Here is a 22,168-nt window from a genome sequence, read left to right on the forward strand (position 1 = left end):
GGATATTAGACATAGAGCAAAGGATAACCAGCCTACAATCCACAGCCCAGAGAAGCTAGAAACAAGGAGGATCCTAAAAGAGACATAAATGGAAACCCCCCTCCAAGAAGGGGAAAGGGACATGGTCTCCTGAGAAAATTAAGAGCATGGGGGAAACGGAGGGAGGTAGGAAAAAGAGGGAAATGGGGATGGGGGAAATCATGAGGGATCAGGAAGGATGAGTGGGGGGAAAGAACAGAAAAGGAGCACCAAGAAAGATAACTTTGTAGAGGGAGCCATTATGTGCTTTAAGGGAAATCTGGTACTAGGAAAATATCCAGGGATCCACAAGGATGACCCAACATTCAGTGGCTGATGGAAGAAGAGGCAGATTCCTACGGCTAAGCACTGAGCTGAAACTCAAGAAAGCCAGTAACAGAGAGGGAGGACTGATGACCAAAGTGATTAAGACTGGACTGGTTTAACCCCCAGAAACAGCTGACCTGACAAGGGTTAGCTCTTGAATCCTAGGCTGGTGCCTGGGAATCCAGCATGGGACTGATCAAGACCCCCTGAATGTGGGTGTCAGTGAGGAGGCCTAGGTAATCTATTGAGCCTTGGGCAGCAGATCAGAATTTATCCCAGGTATACAAATGGACTTTGGACTCCCATCCAACAATGAGAGATGCACTCTCACCCTGAACTCTTGGGGGAGGTTCTAGGCCCTGCCCTGGATGAAATGACAGACTATGGACACCCCCATGGAGGGCCTCACCCTCCCTGGGGAAACGAGGGGATATTGGGGGGGTTGGGGGGCACAGGCGGAGGGGAGGGAAATGGAAAGGGAAGTGGAACTGACTTGTGAAGTAACCTTGTTTCTAATTTAAATTTAAAAATAAAAAATGGAATTTAAGCAATTGTGGAGAGGCTACCTTAAATGCCTTCTCCTTACAATAAGAATGATGACTACCCTGAGTGTCATCATAGAACCTTCATCCAGTAGCTGGTGGAAGCAGAAGCAGAAGCAGAAATTAATAGCTAAGCACTTAGTTTAACTCCAGGAATTCAATTATAGAGATGGAGGAATGATGAGCAAAGAGGTCAAAACCAATATGTGACAGACTTTGTTGATTCCCCATGGGAGGCCTCATGCTCCCTGAGGAGTGGATGGGGGTGGTGTGGGATTGGGGGTTGTTAGGGGGAATAGGAAGACAGGAGGTAGAGGGAACTGGGATTGGTACATAAAATAAGATTGATTTTAATTTAAATAAAAATTAATTTATAAAAGAAAAATTTCTTTAAAGTAATGGAGGAAATGACAAAAAAGGGAGAAATCAGTAAATGTCTTAATGAAAGCCCAGAAAAAGCAAACAAGTGGAGGAAACAGTTCAAGACTTGAAAACTGAACTAGAAGCAATAAAGAAAACACATACTGAGGGAATTTGGGAAAAAGAAAATCTGGGTAAACAAACAGAAACCGCTGTCTCTTGTCCATAAAAGTACAAGTTCATTAGCCAAGGGAACTGGTAGTGCGGGGCAGTTTGCGGACTTGCAAAACTTCAGAGCCTCCTCCAGATATACCATGATCAAATCATATCATATAAATTCTTAGATAATTAATATATCCATTGTAGGAAAGGTATATGAAGCACAAAATACAGAGCCCTATAGAACTTTCTGAATTAGTAGAGTATGCTTAATGCATACTAGTAATGGTAGCAATAGTTGTTAAGGCAGAAAATGGTACCTTAAGCATCCATCTGAAAACATGAAGGCTTTTATGTATAATATATAGTTTATTTTATTCCCCCAAAGAGTCAAAAAAACATGCTTAAATGTGTATGTCTACTCTAACACAGGTTTTAGGAAGCAGCAGCAATCAGGCAGTTTTAAATGTTCCCAGCAATTCCTAGGCATCTAGAACCTGCCAGGCCTTCAGTGCTCTGAAACATCTCAGACTGACACCCAACCATCAAGCAGCTCCACTCCTTCCAGCCCTAAAAGACATGAGTTTGCATTGACTTCCAACTCAGAAAAGCTGAACAAAGGTGATTCTTCCCACTAGTTGCATACTAAGTCAGAGAACAGGGGAAGTGACTTTGGACTAGTCTAAATCACACTTGGCTCTCAATGGCCTCAAACCTGGCTGTCTCTACTGTTAGAATACTTGTGGTATTGGGAATTAAACCGTGGTCCACACAATTGCTAGTTTACCACTGAGCTATACCTCTGTCTAAATGTTAGCTAGCTGTTAGCACCTTGATTCAAAGCATGAGAAAAAAATATGTTCTTTCTGGTAAAAGATAAGGAAAACATTTCTGTTCTCTTTTCTTTTCCAGAGAGCAGCCTGGGTGTATTTTCTTGAATATTTCATACTGAGATGAGACAAGCAGCTATGGTGAGTGACCATCACAAATTTCCCATCCAGTAATTGTAGTTTATTATACATATCTCTGAGATTCAAGAGCCATTTAGCTGAATTCTTTATTTCACACAAAAGAAACTTTTGTGTATTATTATTGGACGTTATTAATATACTTAAGAGAAAGGGAATGTTGAAACTTGGTATTACTTTTTTTTTCAATTTTTGATGCTGTTGAAGAACAATTCAACTCATAACCTTTGTCATGCTAGCTAGATGAGTACTCTAGCCTTGAATTAAATCCCCAGCCCCTTTGTTTGTTTGACAATGGAATTTTCTGTATAGATCAGGCTATTCTAAAACTTTAATGAAGCCTCAGGAATTGTTGAAATCATCATTCTATTTCAGTCTGAAATGCTGCATTTTACTTCGTCTATGATTTTTTAGTTTTATTTGTTTGTTTTTTTTTAAAGTTAAACTTGTGTCTTTTGCAAGTGGAATACCTACACATACACATATTTCTGAACTGCCATCCAAGAAACAATTTTAGTGTAAGGTTCTAATGAGAAGAAAATATTTTTTTCTTAATTAGAGAGAAAGAAACTATAAATATATGTCAATTTGACATTTTCATGTAATTAAAAAGGTCAAAACTGTTGTTTTTGCTCACTTTGACATTTTGAAAACAAAGTTAATTTTTTTGTTTTGTTAAGACACTCCCAGGATTGTTTCTAAATCAGCATCATAATGTCTCCTTCCTGAGTGTTCCTGTCCTTTACTGATCTGATGGTCTCCTTGCTACTTTAGTAATACAAGAATAAAATAAAATATTCAATATTTTTACTTTGACACTAAAAAATCAATACTTAACATTATGTATGCTAGTAACCAAGTGTATACTTGTTGAGAAATATCATTTCTCAACTTTTTCAAGACTACATACATTTGATTGATGATATCACATATGAATTACTTTGTATTAAACTGTAAACTTGAGTTACAATATGCATGATATTTAATATTCCATCATATGTTAATTAAGAAAAATATCATGTCTATTTAGCAACTCATTGCTTTTATCTAGATTCAGTTGAGTTTAATTTTGGAATATTTTCCAAAGCACAGTTAGGTGAATTGACAATTCCATCCTGTGATGTGCTATATTATTTGAAACAGTAAAGCAGATTTTCTTTTTTCTTATAAGCTTGCAGATTAGAAAGTAGAATTTCACAATAATATTTAATTTTTGGATAATTATTATATATTGGATATAGACCATACTTTCATAACAAGATTAATAGAATAGTATAGAATGTGAAAGTCATCAAGTTATTAATACATCTAAATATTTACGTTGATGAAATACCAATTAAATGAACATCTGAAAAAATAATTAACAGAGAAAAACATCAAGTTTCACACAATTTGAAACAAAGAAGTAACTGATGTGAGAGATTTCCAAGTATTAGAGGCTATGAGGGTTATAAAAACATTTATTATGTTAAAATATCAGTCCATTTTGTTCATTTTGGTTTTAATTCTTCCATTATTGGCTTTGTAATTTTCATGTATATATTTGATTATATTTTCCAAAATAATACAATAATTCTTGGCCCCATTGTAAACAGTTATATAAAATCCCATCTTATGAATACAACATTTTCCTAATGTTTGGCTTTAGAATATTTCCAGTTACCTGCATATGATTCTTGCCTCTAGAGTTAAGTCATTTGCATAAATTTCTAAAGGCTTAATTCTAACTTTAAGACTATAAATCACACATATTCCAAGTCATTACAAAAAGCCACATTTTCTACAAAGTGTACTGCTTACTGGCTTACACATCATGGCTTGCTCAGTCTGTTTTCTCAACTATGGCACCCCCCCACAAGAGATGTGGCCCTACCCCAACAACAATTAATTAAGAACATGCTCTAAAGCCAGATTGTATAGAGGCAATGAAGTTTCCTCCTTTCAAATAATTCTCATTTGTATCAATTTGACATAAATGAGCTAGTATAACCACCTAACAAAAACTTCAATACTGGATTTGAGAAGCCCTCTTTTGAGTCATTGGACAGGGCTGTCTAAGAAACTCCCAAAAATAAATGACCTAGTGCTGTTGCCTTTGGTTATACTCTAGAAGTAGAAGGCAAGTACCTATTGCTGAAGATAACATATACTTCAGAAACAATGCTCAGGTACCTTGAGGTAGAACTGCACTGAAAGCCCCATGGCAATGAGGATTAGCTTTCTATACAGATACCAGGCAAGCGTCCAAGAAGGGAATACCCCCAAATCCTACTGGACTGTTATGGCTATGAGCCACAACAATGATCAAGATGTCACAGGAATTCTAAAATTTGATTAATGGCACCCATACCTTGGTTACAACATCTCTCTAATTAACAGGAGGAAAATCATGCCTGGTACTGGATATCTAGCTAACTATGCAGTGATAATGAAGTCATAGTTGTTGGAAAGGATCTACAACCATTAATTTACTGAACCCACATAAAACCTATATAAACATGTGTCCTTATACCCATGGATAAATATCTTTCATTTATAATCAATATTAATTTATTTCAAAAATCAGTTTTATTATAATACCTCACTTCAGGGGGAAAATTTTGACTTTTAAATTATTTCTTTCATCACTTGTTGTTCATATACTTCATTTGTATGCTAGCTAATTTTGTTTATTCTTTCCTCTATGTAATTTGAAAAATTTCACCAAATAGACATTTTTATTTTGTTTTTTCTGCAGTGATACATTGTTTATGATTTATTAAAGCCACTGGATTCAAAATAGCCAAGCAGCCACCCTAGTTATCTATTAGAGCTAGCCAGCGGTGGTACACACCCTTAATCCCAGGACTCAGGATTAAGAATTAGAGAGATCTCTGAGTCCAAGACCACCCTGGACTACTAGAGAATGAATCAGAGATCACACTTTTAAACTCAGGATTTGAGAGGTATAAATGAATGTCTGAGAATTAGTCTCTAGCCAGGTTGAGGAGAGCTTAGCAGTCTGAGTGAATATGAGGAACAATGAAGTCAGGAGCTTTTTGAGTATCATCCCTTTGGTCTGAGCTGCGGTAGAGGTAAGAGCTAGTGGTTTGCTGCTTTGCTTTTCTGAACTTCAGCTTGAAGCTTGAACCCCAATATCAGTCTGTGAATATTTTATTATTCATGCTACCTTCTTCAATATATATATATATGTATAATTCCTTTATTAAGTAAAGAAGGAATTTACTTCTATGATTAAATAGAATGATGTGAAAATCTAGATTGTTTTATCTGTCCATCTAATTAGTTACATTCTATTGTTTAACGCTGTCAATCTTTGCCTTTTAACTTTGTGGTCCTCTTTAATTGAGAATGTACTTACATGCTTTCCAGAGATGGTTATCATTTTCCTCATATTTTCTTGATGTTAAACAGACCAGTTTTAGAGATACAGTTTATTTTTGTAAGATTATGAAGTTCACACTCCAGTTTCTTAGTAAGCTTTTATTCCCCAAGAGCATTACATTTTAACTATTTTATTCCATAAAAGTAAAATTTTATTTACATATGCTATAGAATTATGTTTACTGTTATTTATTTAATTTTATTTATATGTTCATTTTGTTCACATATATGTGCACTCATTCATACATACGTGTGGATGTGTGTACTTGTGTAGAGGTCACAGATTGACTTCAGTTATCTCTATTTTTGGTCACCTTGTACTTTTTAAATGGATTTTTCATTTATTCTAGAGCTCCACAACTAAGTTCGATTGACTTATTAGTAAGCTCTAGTTATCTAATACACTTTGCTTTGACAATGCATGTACTGTAGACATACAATGTCTACAATGTTTCATTGGGATATATTGGGTTCTGGGAATCTTAACTCAGGTCCTTATAATTTCATGTGAATACTTTATCGAGACATCTAGACATCCCTGTTTATTTTTAAAACTTCACTTGGTATTGACAAAATAATTGTATATAGCTAATACACAGCTTTATTTTAATTCATTTTAATTGTAGTATAATTAAACCAAAATAATTAATACATTTCTCATCTTCTCCATTTTTCATTGTGGTGAACATATCTGAAATGCATTTCTTCATAAAATTTAAAATGCGAAACAGAGCTTTACTCATTGTTACAATACTCTCAAGAAGATACAGAACTATGGTGAAATAAATAAAGCTTGCATAACGATCAGAGTGCAAAGCTAGCCACACTAGACTGCTATACAGGCTAGGCAGTGGTGGCACACAGCTTTAATCCCAGAAAACCAGACTAATTAGTCATAGAAGCTGGGCAGCGGTGGTGCACACCTTTAATCCTAGCAGTAGAGAGTAATAGAAGGTGGGTGGAAACAGGAATGCAATTTATTCACTCTGTAGTCATGTTGAGGGTTGGATTACCTCAGCCTTGTGGAGGTAAAAACTCTCTAATTGATGGCTGCTTTGCTTTTCTGATCTTCAACTCGAACCCCCTTATCTGTCTCTGGGTTTTTATTATTTGTTTTACATTTGCAATATTCCCTTGCTACAAAATATCTTCCTGAACTTCTTTTTATTATAGTTTATATTGTGCATTGTTATATTCATTTGTTTTGTGACAAAATATTTTTATTAATTTTTGAGAGACACATCCATAAAAAAAAGAATTTTCATCATACACATCCAAACTTGTTTTAATTATTTTTGCTAATTACCCATGTCTTTACTCCCCCACTTTCATGTCCTTTTTTTTGGAATCCTGTGTGTTCAAGTTGTGAGGTATCCACACATCATGGTCTATTTACTAGAGGCCTCACACTGAAATAAAATTGATTCTCAGAGCCACAGAAGTTATCAATGCCAACAGTTATCAGTTATGGATAGGGATTCAAGAATGCTTCCATCTCCATGTAAGAATTTTGACTACCTTGGTCTTGTGAAGGACTTCTACAGTCAAATGGTGTGAGAGGATCTTTTTCATGTTGAAAATATGTGTTGCTTTTATTGGTTAATGAAGAAAACTGTTTTGGCCAATTGACAGGCAGGATTTAAGAAGGGAAAAATTCTGAACAAAGAAGCAGGAGAAAGAAAGGCAAAGGACAGATGTCATGTAGCTACTGAGAAGGTAGAATGGCCAGGCATTCTTTGCTAAGATAAGGCCACATGAAGATACATAGGTTTATAACTATTGGTTAATAATTGAGAAAGAGCTAGCCATTAAGAAGCCTAAGCCAATGGCCAAACAATTATAAATAGTTATTAAGTCTCAGAGTGGTTATTTCATAATGGCTCCAGGGACCCGATTGAGTGGAAAGAAACCAGTCCACTGTGACTGTGACTAGATGGAAAAAAATCTCCCAACAGTCAAAAACATCTGTGTTCCCACAATTATAGTGATCCTGTCATATACCAAAGATATTGTTGTGCCCTGTCTTTCTGGACATTTGACTCCTGCAATCTTTCTCCTCCACTGTCTCCTTGACATTTCTTGAGCCATGGTGGAAGCAGGGATGGAGGGTAATGTAGAAGTCTCTTTTGGAACAAAACATATCATAGATATTTATTCTCCATACTTTGAACATTTGTTCATTTCAGTTAAATTCACTGTCCACTTTACAAAAAATCTTCTTTGATGAGGACAGAGAGATAGGTTATACAGATGTGTATTAAGAGAATGCTTTGCTATTCTCTCTTTCAACAAAATTATATTAGATTCACCCTGGTGGCCCATGATCATCTCAATCATGGCATCTATCTCAGACCTGCAATATCTGCCCTGGGTTTCTTCTTGTGAAGATGTCCTTAAACCCAATCAGAACGTAGTTGTTTACTGTGCTAGTTTTAACTGTAGTTACTAATGTTCATATCTGGGCAAGAGTGTTAATTATTTTTTCTCGACCAGCTTGAATAGAAACTTCTTGATTTGTTAAAGTTAATGAGTAGAAAGTAGCTTCCTATTAATATCAGCTTGATAACTCTATTTTCCATGAACAAAGTATGTGGTATCATCAGGAATAAGATTTTCCTATTAAGTTCTGGTAGGAAAAGATAGCAACTGCAATAACTGACATTATTTATGGGGTTGCCAATATATTGACCGGCAACATTAGGAAGGTATCCACACTGCGAACTGTTTTGCTGTTGTTGTTGTTTAGTGTTAGTTTTGTTTTTGTTATATTGTTGATGGGTGTTTTGTTTTAGGTGGAGATCCTACCGCTTTTGTGAGGACCATTATTATTTTTGTAGAATAAGTTAAATTAAATGCACACACAATGTGTGTGTACATGTGATGCTTATAAAGATACGATGTTTCCATATGATGCTTTTCAAGCAACCTTAATTATTGTGGTAGTATTGTGTAGCTAAAATGGGGTAATTCAAAGTATAAAATGTCCGAGATATGTATGGTCAAAAGATTATAGATCTAGAATTGATGGTTTCATTATATCATGCCTTAGAAATTTACGTAGAGCCAGGAGGTGGTGGTGCTCACCTTTAATCCCAGCACTCAGGAGGCAGAGGCAGGAGGATCTCTGTGAGTTCAAGACCAGCTTGGTCAACAAGAGTTAGTTCCAGGACAGCCTCCAAAACCACAGAGAAACCCTCTCTCGAAAAACCAAAACCAAAACTAAAAGAAATTTACTATTTACTTAAAGTGTTGACTTAAGTGCTTTGATGACAAAAATTAACTGTGAAGATGATGCAGGTAAATTTGCTTGAATATATTGACCATTTCTCTGTGTGTAATAGATAAAATAATGTTAGGCACTTTTGTTTGCCTTTCTGTATCAACCCCATTTCCTATCACCATATGATATGAGACATTTGAGGTCAGGAATCTTTTCTCTTTTTTTTCACCATGCAACAATAATTTATAAGTACATTACCACAAATATCTCAGTGAATTATCATTGCCAATAATAAATAAAAAATTTCATTTCTGCTTTATCATTTATTCTGTATCTAAAAAATTTTACTCACAACATCACATGTGAGGCAATCTCTAATAATATTGTATATATACCCATATTTTTTCTTTTAAATTAAAAAGAAAAATATTGCATCACCAGAATAAAATCCAAGGCAAAAAACTATAACACATGTGAAAGTAGTTACTGTTTCTTTTTCAGAATGATTCTTTTCTCTTGTTCCATTACTACTGAAGAGAATGCCATATGCTGTAAAGTTTAATGAGATGGCAAAATGACTTGAATACAAATTGTTCTTCATTACTAAGAAAATACATCATTTGGTGATGGAGCGTCACTGAAATATCTTTTGGAAAGTGTTTTTCTATATTTGCTGGAAACACTAATTTAAATTGGAACATATTTCTCACCAGGGTGCAGATATGATTTTCAGCCAGAACAGTTATCAAAGTATATTGTTTCAGGCTATTTATTCAGGAAGATAAAATAAAGGACAATTCTCCAATGGGAGTGAAAAAGTTGCATAATGATGTCAAAAAACATTAACTTAACAGTAGGAAGCAGAACTTATGAACCAGTATAACTTCTATTCTCTTAGGTTTAATTTTTTACAATTATAATAAATCCAAATTCTTTATTCAGTCAGAAGTTGCTTTAATCTTTTAAAATTAGCAATATTTGACTAGCATAAACAAATGTTCACAAAGATCACACAATCATGAAATGAATGAAATAATTGACAAATTTTAAACTAATATACCATATGGAAATTTCCAATTATGGATTTATTTAAAGAATTTAGATTATACTATTACACTGATGCTTCCTCTGAATGATATTTTGTTGTAACATTTCACAGAATAGAATGTGAAACAATAGTTTTATATATGGTAAATTTTTTATCATTTTTTATTTTAATTTTAAATAGCTTGTTTTACATGTCAATCCCAGTTCCCTCTCCCTCCCCTCCTCCCGCATTCCCCTTCTCCCCCTCCCTCCCACCCTATTGCCAAATCCTTCCACATAGGGGATAACTAGAGTATGTCATTTTACCCTTGGTAGGGTCCAGGCACTCCCCTAAGAGTCCAGGCTGAGAGAGCATCTCTCTTTGTGCTATAGGCACACGAAGACAGTTTGTATACCAGGGATAGACACTGATCCACAATTTTACTCTCATACAGATGCATAGAATTGGAAGGGTTCTCTATCTTAGTTAGATAATAGCATGCTTAGCAAAGTGCTTTTAAATTGGAATGAAGCATAATGGGGTTGTCTCTCATTGTTTGCATTACATATAGCTCTGGAAAATGACACTACATACTTCCTTTTTTGCTCAGAATTTCAATATTAGGATTTAAGTCTATGAGACAACTTTCTCAACAAGTTAGAGTACCAAAATTTTCAAATTACTTATCACTATATGGCATAGCTTATATTATTAGACTACATTGTATACAAGTATACATTCTCTTTTTTAAAAAGTTAAATCTTCTATTACATTATAATATTTTATATTATTAAACAGAGCCTGATTAACACTTTCAGCGTTTCAATGGAGTACCTATTTTATTGAACAAGTGATACTGTAATTTAGAAATTTTTAAATTCTTTGATGTCATGTAAAGAAAGTAGATAACTACATAGTGTCCTCTAACAGACCTTTGAATACATTATTTAATTACTCCTTAGACTGCTGAACAGAAATCAGGTTAATTCACTGTATCTAGACTCATGACTCAATTTTCCAAATTTCATATGTATTTTCATTATCTATTTTATATTATCTTCAATTTCTCTGAAGATACAAAATCATTTCCATGCTGATACAGATTATTTTTGTCTTTGTCATAATCTTTTATTAGTGAAGTAGAAAAAATAACTAGCATGCTTCTATTGGAGGGCATTCAAATAGATTGTGTCTGGATGGGAATAAATCAAATATGGGTGGGAAAAATTACAAGGTGAAATCCAGAATATAGCTAGCAAACTCAGGAAAAACGTAAGGTCAGGGGAAGCCTTTTTTTGGGGGAGGGAGTTTGAGACAGGATTTCTATGTATTGTTTTGGAGCCTGTCCTGGAATTCGCTCTGTAGACCAGGCTGGTCTCGAACTCACAGAGATCCACCTACCTCTGCCTACCGAGTGTTAGGATTAAAGACTTGAGCAACCAAAGCCCGGCTCAGGGGAAGCTTTTGAGGCGAAGTTAACTATCCAATGAAAGGGTTTCAATACAGATTATTTTTAAACAGCAAATATTTTCAGTAGTATAACTGCACATTTTCTGATAATATCATATTTACAGTTAATTATAAGAGTATATTTAATTACTGGATGTTGGGGAAGTCCTGTGTATATGTCAATAAAGCACTGTCTGGCCAATAGGAATCTAGATAGGTGGGGCTAGGAATCCAGGAGGATTCTGGGAAGGAGAAACACACAGAGAGTCAACATGTAACGCCATGGGGGTAGGAAGCCTGGAACTATTCTCCGGTAAGAAACATACTTAGATTAACAATTATGGGGTAATTATTTAAGTCAGAGCTAGCTAGTTAGAAACAAGCAAGGCCAACAGCTTCATAATTAATACAGCGTCTTGTGTGTTTATTTGGGGACTACATCTCAGCAGAGCCCAGGCGGCTGGCAGAGGATAAACCACAGCGGCTAGCAACGAAAAAGCTTCTCTTAACAGAATGGTTGTCAGGAGTGGGATTGAATTTCCACGCAAAACAACAAAAGCTTTAAAGGAATTTTAGAAACAGAAGAACAGAGAGAAGCACAGATTTTGGTAGCAACATTTTTCTCAGGTTTGCTCTGTTTTGCTAGCCACAAGCCGAGATTCACGCGGCTCTCTTACTGGAGTATTCCTGACTTGGCATAAAAAGAAAAAACAAAAACAAAAACAAAAACAACAAGGTTGTTTTAAGAGACTTTACTAACGATTAAAAGGTGTGTACGTACAACTGGAAGTGACAGCTTTTGCTGGATGTCAACATGGACTGAGGCGGTAAGCTGGAATCACGCTTACGCCCACCATCTTGAAACGGCAGTTTAAAACAGCCCCGGTTTTACAGATAAGACACGTGGCCAGAAAAACATAAAGATTTACAGTAAAGTCAGACTTGGATAAAGGAAAGCCTCAAGGTTTACATTGTGTTTAAAAATATACGTGAGATTAAGAGAGAAAATAAAACAGCAAAGTGGTATATAAATATAAAAGCCGGCGTTGTGGTGGAACACGCCAGTAGGATTTACTCCAGAGGCAGAGGCAGGCAGATTTCCAAAGAGAAACCCTGTCTCAGAGAAAAATAAATGAAAGTGAAAGAAATGAAGTAATAATAGATAAATAAATAAGCCACGTATAGATGGAAATCACAGAGAGTCTGGATATTGTACGCTATTGTGTTTTTCAGTTTTTTCATTGCTAAGGAAGGAACAAATGCTAAAGTACACTTGATTATGAATGCTGCTGAAATAATTCAACTTATATTTTTGAAAATGCATTGACTTCAAAATTTAAGTATAAGGATATGTTACTCGGAAAAGGAGTTTTAGCTTATGTTTCTACAGAAAATGAAAAGCTGAGGATTCCTTCCAGGCTTTTGTGGTTTGACGAACCAAGACCCCCAGAAGCAGTGGACCAGGTGTTCCAACTATTGAGACAGCTAAGATGATGTAGCTTTACAGACCCCGAAAATATGGACTTATAAAGGTTTCTGAGTTTTGTCATGATCCCCATGGTGTGAACAGCGCCCCCTTCTAGCAGGAAGCAGTTTGGAATGAGCAACGTCCTAACTCCCATCTTGTTTATAAATCTTTGTTTTCATTTAAATGGGGTTGTTTATAATTGACTAGTTATCACAGCCAATCTTTTTTAATGGTAAAAAAGGGAATTATGGTATGGGTATTGTTTTTCATTTATTGATACAAATTCAAGGTCAATTTTGTGATGTGTATATTTCTCCTCTTGATTAGGTATTGTGCTTATACTGATCTTTTAAAATGTAATACATAATTGAATACAGACTATAGATAGTTACTTATAATAGAATTTATAGTTAGGTAAGTTAGGTTTTCTAGATATACAGAAATATATTTGAGATAGATAGTCTTCAAACATTTCAAAGACCTTCAGAAAATGGCAATTAAAATGGTTTAGGGTTTTTCTTGACAATGAGAAATGTCTGCTCCTGGCAGCACTAATTACGTCTGAGAGGAAGATGGGCATCGAAGAAACTTGTTATGGAGTTTCCTTTCAACATGGCAAGATTAGCCATTTGGGCAAGAAACTGCTCTTGCCTGTACTGCTTGACTGTTGTTGTATAATCTGCACATGCAGGACCCACAGGAAAGTGACTGCTGAACTCAGTCTTACAGGGTTCCTGCTTCATGGAAGAGTCTGAGAGACTTTCTGCAGGACAAAGAAAAATGACTGACAGACTGCTGATGCAGATGGAGAGTTTGAAATTTCCTGCTTTGCTGAGAAGTGCTCCGGACACATTGTGGCCTATGGGCTGAAGATGGATGCCCCAACGTTACAGAGGAACTTCGGGTGACTGTCCAGGCAGTAAGATATCTCTGTCAATACTAGTGATTATATATTATCCTTCTGTGGTCTTTGATGGAGTTGAAGACAGATAGTTATAATTATAGTTTTCCTTAGTTATGATAAAAGATAAGCTACATATAAGACTTTGGACTCACAAGGATGGGATGGATGATATTTTCTTTAGATCTTGCTAAATGTTAATAGACAAAATGTTGTAACTGTGTTCTTGTTTGATAACTGTTCTGTCATATACAATTTGACTATGTTAAAGTTAAGACCTTTCTTTTTGTTTAAACAGAAAAGAGGAGATGTTGGGGAAGTCCTGTGTATATGTCAATAAATTACTGCTGGCCAATAGGAATCTAGATAGGAGGGACTAGGAGTCCAGGAGGACTCTGGGAAGGAAAAACACAAGAGTCGAGATGTAACGCCATTGGGGTAGGAAGCCCGGAAACCTCTCCGGTAAGAGACATACTTAGATTAACAATTATGGGGTAATTATTTAAGTCAGAACTAGCCAGTAAGAAACAAGCAAGGCCAACAGCTTCATAATTAACACAGCGTCTTGTGTGTTTATTTGGGGACTACAAAGCTGCAGAGCCCAGGTGACTGGCGGGGGATAAACCAAAGCGGCTAGCAAAGAAAAAGCTTCTCGTAACAACTGGAAACTAGGTTTTATTGTCCTCCATATCATTTATGTTTAACTTAATTTATCCATGTATCCATCCTTGTTATAATGCAACTATTTCTTATAACATCATTAGACAACTCTCGTTCTCTGGTTTTCTTGTGCTAAAAATGCTAATACTGAACATGATGCAGACTCATCACTATGTGACTAGATAACTTTATTGTCTTAATAAATACATGTTCATGACTTTTGTATGTTGGTATTTAGTTTAGGTATTGTTAAATTTGAACACAAATATCAGTATAAAACCTTAAGTAAATGCTGGTAAAATGTCTGAGAATCATAACTTTGAGACTGCTGCCACTATGAATCCCTAGTTTTGTCAAGCTTTATTATGATATACATGGAGTTTGAAACACCATAGCCTTTTAAATGTTTTATCATATAATTGGTTTTTGTAAACAATATTTATTAGTTTGTGTATGTGAATGGGTGTTTTCATTAAAAGATATATGAAGTCAATATCACACACACAAAGAAACCATAAAACATTATAACACATTCGAGTCATGATACCTATCTTCTGAACAACCATAATAAAATGTTGCTCTGATGGTACAAAGTAAAGTGGGTAACTGTGTTGTTGATTCCTTTATCTAGTACCTCAAATACATACTGACAAATGGAACTAACAAAGCCTTATTAAGTTACAAGGTATATTCATTAATATTGAAAAATATCACAGCAAAGCTATAAAAGGATTTACATTTCACAAGTACATAAAATATTATAGTACATACCATAATTACAGACAATTACCATTTTCAATTAAATAGAATATATATCTATATATATACCTATATATATATATATAAATCTGAATTGCATTATTTCATTAGTAAGAATCACACCCAGGATGTAATGCATGTTAGGCAAGTACTCTGTCAGTAATATGTTTTCAGTATTAAATACATACTTCCACTTAAATATAAAAGAAGAAGCCTGTATGGAAACAATTTCCTACTTTCTAAAAGCTATCATCTGAATGATAGATTTGCAAGAATGTGACTATTCAATTTTGATTCATTTGCTTGGGTGATAGTATAGAAATATACAATCATTTTTAATGTAACCTATATGTATTCTATATTAAGTAATAGTTTATATAAACGTGTGTGTCTTTATCATTGAAGTGATTCTTTTTAAGGCAAATTTCAAGGTTAGTTATTTATATATGTTCCTCACTTAGACATTACTGTCTCTGTCTGTTTTTCTTTAAAAAGGATAGTTTTTGAGCCCAGAGACTTGTTTATATTAAGTATACCTACATCCATTTACATCTTCATTTCCTATTGATATTTTTAATGAAAAAACTATTCATTCATATTAAGAGTGATTGTTTATAAATAAACCATATGGTTTTATCTTTACTATTTTATTTTTCTTATATTATATAACATGCATTTCTTATTACTTATGTTTCTCTGTGACTAATATAGTTATACACTTTGTATACATTGATTTTAGTTGTACATTTTGATTTCTTACATTTTATTTTTTTCAATTACTAAGAATTGTGCTTAATGGTAACCATCAAGTAGGTAAAAATGTTTAGTTAAACCATGTTAACTGAGCCTTAAAAACTCTTACATTGAATGTATAACTGAAATTTATCAATTTATTCATTTATTGCTTTATTCATGTCAATGAATTATTCTCTGTATTTTCCTGAAAATTTCTTAACTGCTTTTTTGTTTTTTTTCAATACAAGGTTTATCTGTATTACTTTGGAACTTGGTCTGTAGACCAGGATGACCTTGAACTCACGGAGATCTGCCTGCCTCTGTCTCTTGAGTGCTGGGATTAAAGGCATGCACCACCACTGCCTGGCTTCTTAACTGGTTTTAAGATAGTATGCCTGAATGAGGAAATGAAAGACTCTACAAAGAAAACTTTAAGACACCTATTCAATATATTGGAAAAGATATCAGCATGGAAATAGCTTCTGTGCTCATGGATTATAAGAATAAATAATGTGAAAATGCCCTGTATACCAAAATTAATCTACAAATTCAATTCAGTTCGAATCAAAATGCTAGGATCTCTTCAGACAATATCAAAATATCAACAACAACAAAACATCCCAAAATTAATGGAGACAAAAAAGCGAAGGACAGTATAAATAATCCTGAACAGAAAAATACTGTGAAAGTTATCACCATATGTGAATTTAAATAATAATACAGAAACACAAGATAAGACACATAGATCAATTAATTATAAGATCTCCTTATAACTTGAGTCATGTATAACTACCTGATCTATGCCAAAGGTGTGAAAATCAGAAATTGTTGTGGGGAGCAGATAGTCCTGAGTGAATGCGAATTGTTGAAAGGATAAAAGCCATGTAAAGGAGAAAAAGCAGATGGTTGAGGATAACCAAAGATTTTACCTGAATGGGCACAATTGGTTGGGGAAAGAGAACATATGGATGAGATAAATCATAGGTTAATTGACATGAATGAAATCCCTGTGTGAGATTTTACTAATTACTTATTTGAGGTAGGAAGGCAAGCCCACCATTGTTGATATGTTCCCCTAGGTAATGAATCTTGACATGAGTCAAGAAAACTAGCCAACCTGAACTAAATTGCCAGTACTTCAAGTTATCCTACATCCAATTTATTTCCCCAGGACCAAAAACATTCTGGAGAAAACTTCATTAAATTTGAAGTACCAAGTATTTGGTCCAGGATTTTCTGGAATTAGTATGTTGTAGTTATGACCTGTTGATATTTCTTATGATTTATATCATTATTGAGTATCTTGATAAAAAGATTATGGACATTCTTGCCAAAGGGAACATGAAAATTTGAAATGATCAATTTATAAATATGCCCACTAGAATAATTATACATATGTGTTACCATATCATCTTTTATACCATGAACATAAATTAATTTTATAATTGACATGAAAATAAATAAGAGATAGATGATTTGATTGTAGGTCAATCAGCAGTGTAGATGGAACTTCTCTGACCCAAAATCCAGCTCCCAAATAATCACACCGAGACTTATTAATTATATATGCTCAGCAGGTAACGTAGATTTGTTACAAACTAGCTCCTACAACTTAAATCAACCCATGTTTCCTATCTACACTCTACACCATGGCTGTACCTTTCTCAGCACAGCATGTTTATCTTGCTTCTCTCAGCATCTCTGATGACTCTATTTTCCTTCTTCTCCAAATTTTCTGAGTCTGGTCATCCTACCTAAACTCTTACTGCCTAGCTACTTGCCAGTTAACTATTTATTGAACCAACAAGAGCAAAACATCTTAATAGTGTACAAAAGAATTATTCCACAGAACAGTAAAATATTTAACTTATTAATATAATCATACATAGTATGAAATTCTGGTGACTATGATAAATGAATGGTGACATTTGTAACATATATATTTAATGCATGAAATATGTTTACAACTGCATACTTTGGTTAGCTAGTTTTCATAATATCCATGGAATTATTTATACTATTTTTACTTTTATGGAAGTATTTAGAACCAAATAAATTAAATGAATACCTTTAGAGTTGTATGAGAGAACATCCTCTCTTAATCAAAACTCAGAGATTTCTCAGTACGACTAAGAAATTATTTTGAAGTCAAGATAATATTTCTGCAAAGAGTAGACAGAACTCTGTGAAGTTACTATGACAATATTGCTTTGGTGAAAAAAATAATGCTTATTTCTTACACTTTAGATGTCTTTAGCAGCATACAAATTAAAAGGATCTTGGATTGAATTTTCATACATGGTGGTATATTTTTACCTCATCAGTGGCTTGTGATACCACCAGGTCTCTGCTACTTCAGGGCCCAATTAAACTACTGCATTTAATCCATCCAAATGAGCAGCAGTATCTCCAACCCTAAAGTCTATCACAAGGAAAAGGATGACAACAAACTTTTTAAATGTTCTGGTGCCCCTCTCATCTTTTATGGAGTTGGTGACAGGCATGTCTTCTGGGCCTTTCCATTGTGGAGAATAAAGATTTACACTGCCTACCAATTCTAGCGTTTTAATTTCTCTGAGTCTTAAATTATCTTCATCAACACTAAGCCAAGGGAAATCAAGCATTTCCAAGTCCCTTTCAGTAGGCCATCTTTTGACAAATGCTTCAGCCCACCATTAAAATAAACTTGCTGACACTTTTGTAAACTGAGCCTGGTACATGCAGAGTTCAAAAGAGTATCAGATCCCATGGGCCTGGAGATACAGAAGACTGTGAAGCACCAAATGGGTTCATGGAGGTGAACTCAGGTCTTCTGAAAATGCAATAAGAGATGTTAACCACTGTTCCTTCACTCCATCATCTAAAGTAGTGATTCTCAGACTTCCTAATGCTTCAACCCTTCATACAATTCCTCATGCTGTGGTAAACCACAACCATAAAATTATTTTGTTGCTATTACATAACTAATTTTGCTACTGTTATGAATCATAATGCAAATAACTTATATACATGACATCTGTTATGCAACCCCTAAGGGTTGCAACCACAGGCTGAGATTCACCACTTTACGGTAACATTTCATTAGATACACCACACACAGACAAAAAAATTGTTATGTTATCCAAAGTATTCTGTCCTTAGAGAGATTAAATAACATCTTTTACTTCCTTATAAAGTTCCAGTGACAATGCAAAGTAAATTCCACCAAAGGTATCCCCAGTGAACTAAGGAGCAGCTACAGAATATAGGCGAGGGACTGTTTATAGAAGTGGGAATAACTCCAAAGGAGCCAAAAGTCTTTCCTTTGTATGGAAAATGGCTTCCTTCTAGCTGCATGAAGAGTTTTAGCCATTCAGTATTCGTCACCAGAGTATATATTTTAGCATCCAAAGATATAATCCCTTCAAACCACAGAAAGTAGTACTGCAGCAGATAGCTTTGTGATGCAGGAAAGAATAGGCCTAAATCTCACATGAGGTCAAAGATCCTCCCTTTCCCATCCTACTCACAGGGAATTAAAATAAAAAAGGTCTATTTCTGATGATTACTTGCAAGGATGCTCTGATGATCTGATAAAAAATCAGCTTTTTTTTGCTTGATATCAATGCTAAACAACAGGTGTGAATTTATAGTAGCAGGTATATTATATCTAATAATACATTGAAAAAATTGTTGTTAAAGTAATATAATAATGTATATGTTAACTACTTCAGCATTGTGCATCAATTTCAGTTCAGCTTTATTTAGAATTATATGTTCTAAATCATTTTTCATATTTCAGTTTTAGCAATCATTGTCTATCCTTCAGATACTCTACTGCCAAATATTCCCAAATTTGAATGTAAATGTTATGCCCACATTTTGATTATGAGTTAGAAATGAAGATAAGTAACAATATATATTCATATTTGAACACAGAACAACACTATTGATGCAAAAATCAAGAATAATATTAACTGGGTAATTATTTTTTAATCAAGAGTATTAAATATAATTCAAATTCAGTATAAACCTCCACCATAAAGTGCTTGTAATTATATGTTCTTTTGAAAAAAAGAAAACTGTTTTTCTTTTAAAGGTAAATTGCCTAAATTGTTAAAGTATTCTGGCATTTGTAATTACGTTATTTTTCAATTATTATTTTTATTACTCTATTTCATATTTTATCATATTATTTATAGTTCATTAATGAACTTACACTGCTTTATTGTATTATTTGTAAAAAGTGTAACAAACTAGAGAACCAGAACAATAAAGTTAATGTGATTTAAGCAATAAAGCAGTTCAGTGGAATTTAATTAAATTATTGAAAATTATGCTATAAAGACCTTAAAACAGGTCTTTACAGTATGAGTCTATATACTAACAAATTTAGAAACAAAACTCAGAAAGTAGAAATAATATAAAATATGCAATTTATTTTGATAATCCCTTTAAAATGAGAAGACAAGATTGATAATATCTACAACCCTCACATTTCCCATGAGTAATAATTGAATCATATCTAGCTGCAAGTGCAAATGCTAAGAGATCTTGAATCAGGTTTCAGAGTGTTTAACTCCCAATTATGTAAATATTCATTTTCTTTTATATTTTTGTTTTTAATTATTTGTGTGAGTGTATGTGCATGTATGTCTGCCTGTGTTCCTGTGTGTGTGTGTGTGTGTGTGTGTGTGTGCGCGCGTGCGTGCGCGCGCACATGCCATGGAATATGTGGGAAGGGTCAGAAAACAAACTTTGGGAGTTTATTTACCCTTTTCCTATTTTTGAGGCATATTTCCTCGCTCATACTTTGCATACTTCTACCTAGTAGACCTGCAAATAATGAGTCAATATTTCTGTCTCCTCCTGCAAGCTCATTAGATGTTTTTTAGAAATAATTTAATAATAGCACCCAGCTTTTTCAACCTGAACTCTGGGTATTGAATTCAAGTAATCAGACTTATAGGGCAAGCACATACACCTAAACACCTGCTTATCCTTCTGACAATGTCCTATAAAATTTGTCTTCAAAGTGGAGATCTCTTCCCTAGAAATAATGTGCTTTTTTGGGACAACGAATTGTTCAATATAAATGTAAGTAGTGTAATGTATTTGCATGGTGCAAGCAATGCATATATCTAAAACAGAATGTAATTTCTGAATAAGGAAATGCTTTAAAATACTTTATCCCAGGTCTTTGGAATTATAAGCATACCATTTTTATCTTTTTGGCCATATATATTCCTTTGAAAAAACTGGTCAATCATTTTCTATCTTTACCAAAACTCACTGCTGTCCCAGCCCCTGGCCGCCACTTTTTACATTCTTTAATTCTATAAGAGTTTGAGGTTTAAATTATGTGTAAGATAAAACTGGAATTATTTTGATTATCTTTTGTTTTTACTATGTTTTTTTGGTATTTTAGGGAACTTTTAAAATTCATCATCATTTTTATTATTCTCACTAAACTACTAAGCACATAAATTTAGAAAATATTTTTCAGTTTAGGACACAATTGTTCACAGTTTCTGAATTTTCACACATTGAGACAAACTATTGAAATACCTTAAACTTTTAAAGAATGATAAGCTATTGGTTAGTAATAATAAGTTCAAGTATTTTTGTCTTTTTCTTATCAAATTTACTGTCATCTTGTAGCATTCTTACAATGATGAAGTATGTTAAATTGCTATGAATGACATAACTGATTAGCCTTTTATAATCTGTGAAATATCTTGTTTGAGGATCCACTAAATAGCAATGCCAATTGATAAATACCCAGCATCTGAAATGTGCTTGATACTAAACATACATGTCTAACTGAAAACTTGCACTTTGTTTTCTTCATTTAAGAAATGAATTAACTGAACCTTATAAAAGTTAATTAATTCTGTCTGTGTTATATTGAGAATCACTATAAGAACTTTCATTAAATTTCAAGATTGTATTGCTATTGAAATCTGCATAAATATCAATAAAGTCATCCTTTCACAAAAGTAGTGTGAAAACTGTATCAGAATAAACTTTCTTTGAGCTCTGGACTTATGATATTTTTACAGCAAGGAATGCTAAGTGAATTATTTCAGTTTTGAAATAGATGAAACACTAGGCGAAAAATTCATTTCTCATTCTATACAAAAGTTACAGGATAATTCAATATATGGGTGCATTAGTTACTGGTGATACTGCTGTGACAAAAAAGAAAGAAT

Source organism: Mesocricetus auratus, unplaced genomic scaffold, assembly GCF_017639785.1.
Source record: "Mesocricetus auratus isolate SY011 unplaced genomic scaffold, BCM_Maur_2.0 Super-Scaffold_100003, whole genome shotgun sequence".
Taxonomy (NCBI): domain Eukaryota; kingdom Metazoa; phylum Chordata; class Mammalia; order Rodentia; family Cricetidae; genus Mesocricetus; species Mesocricetus auratus.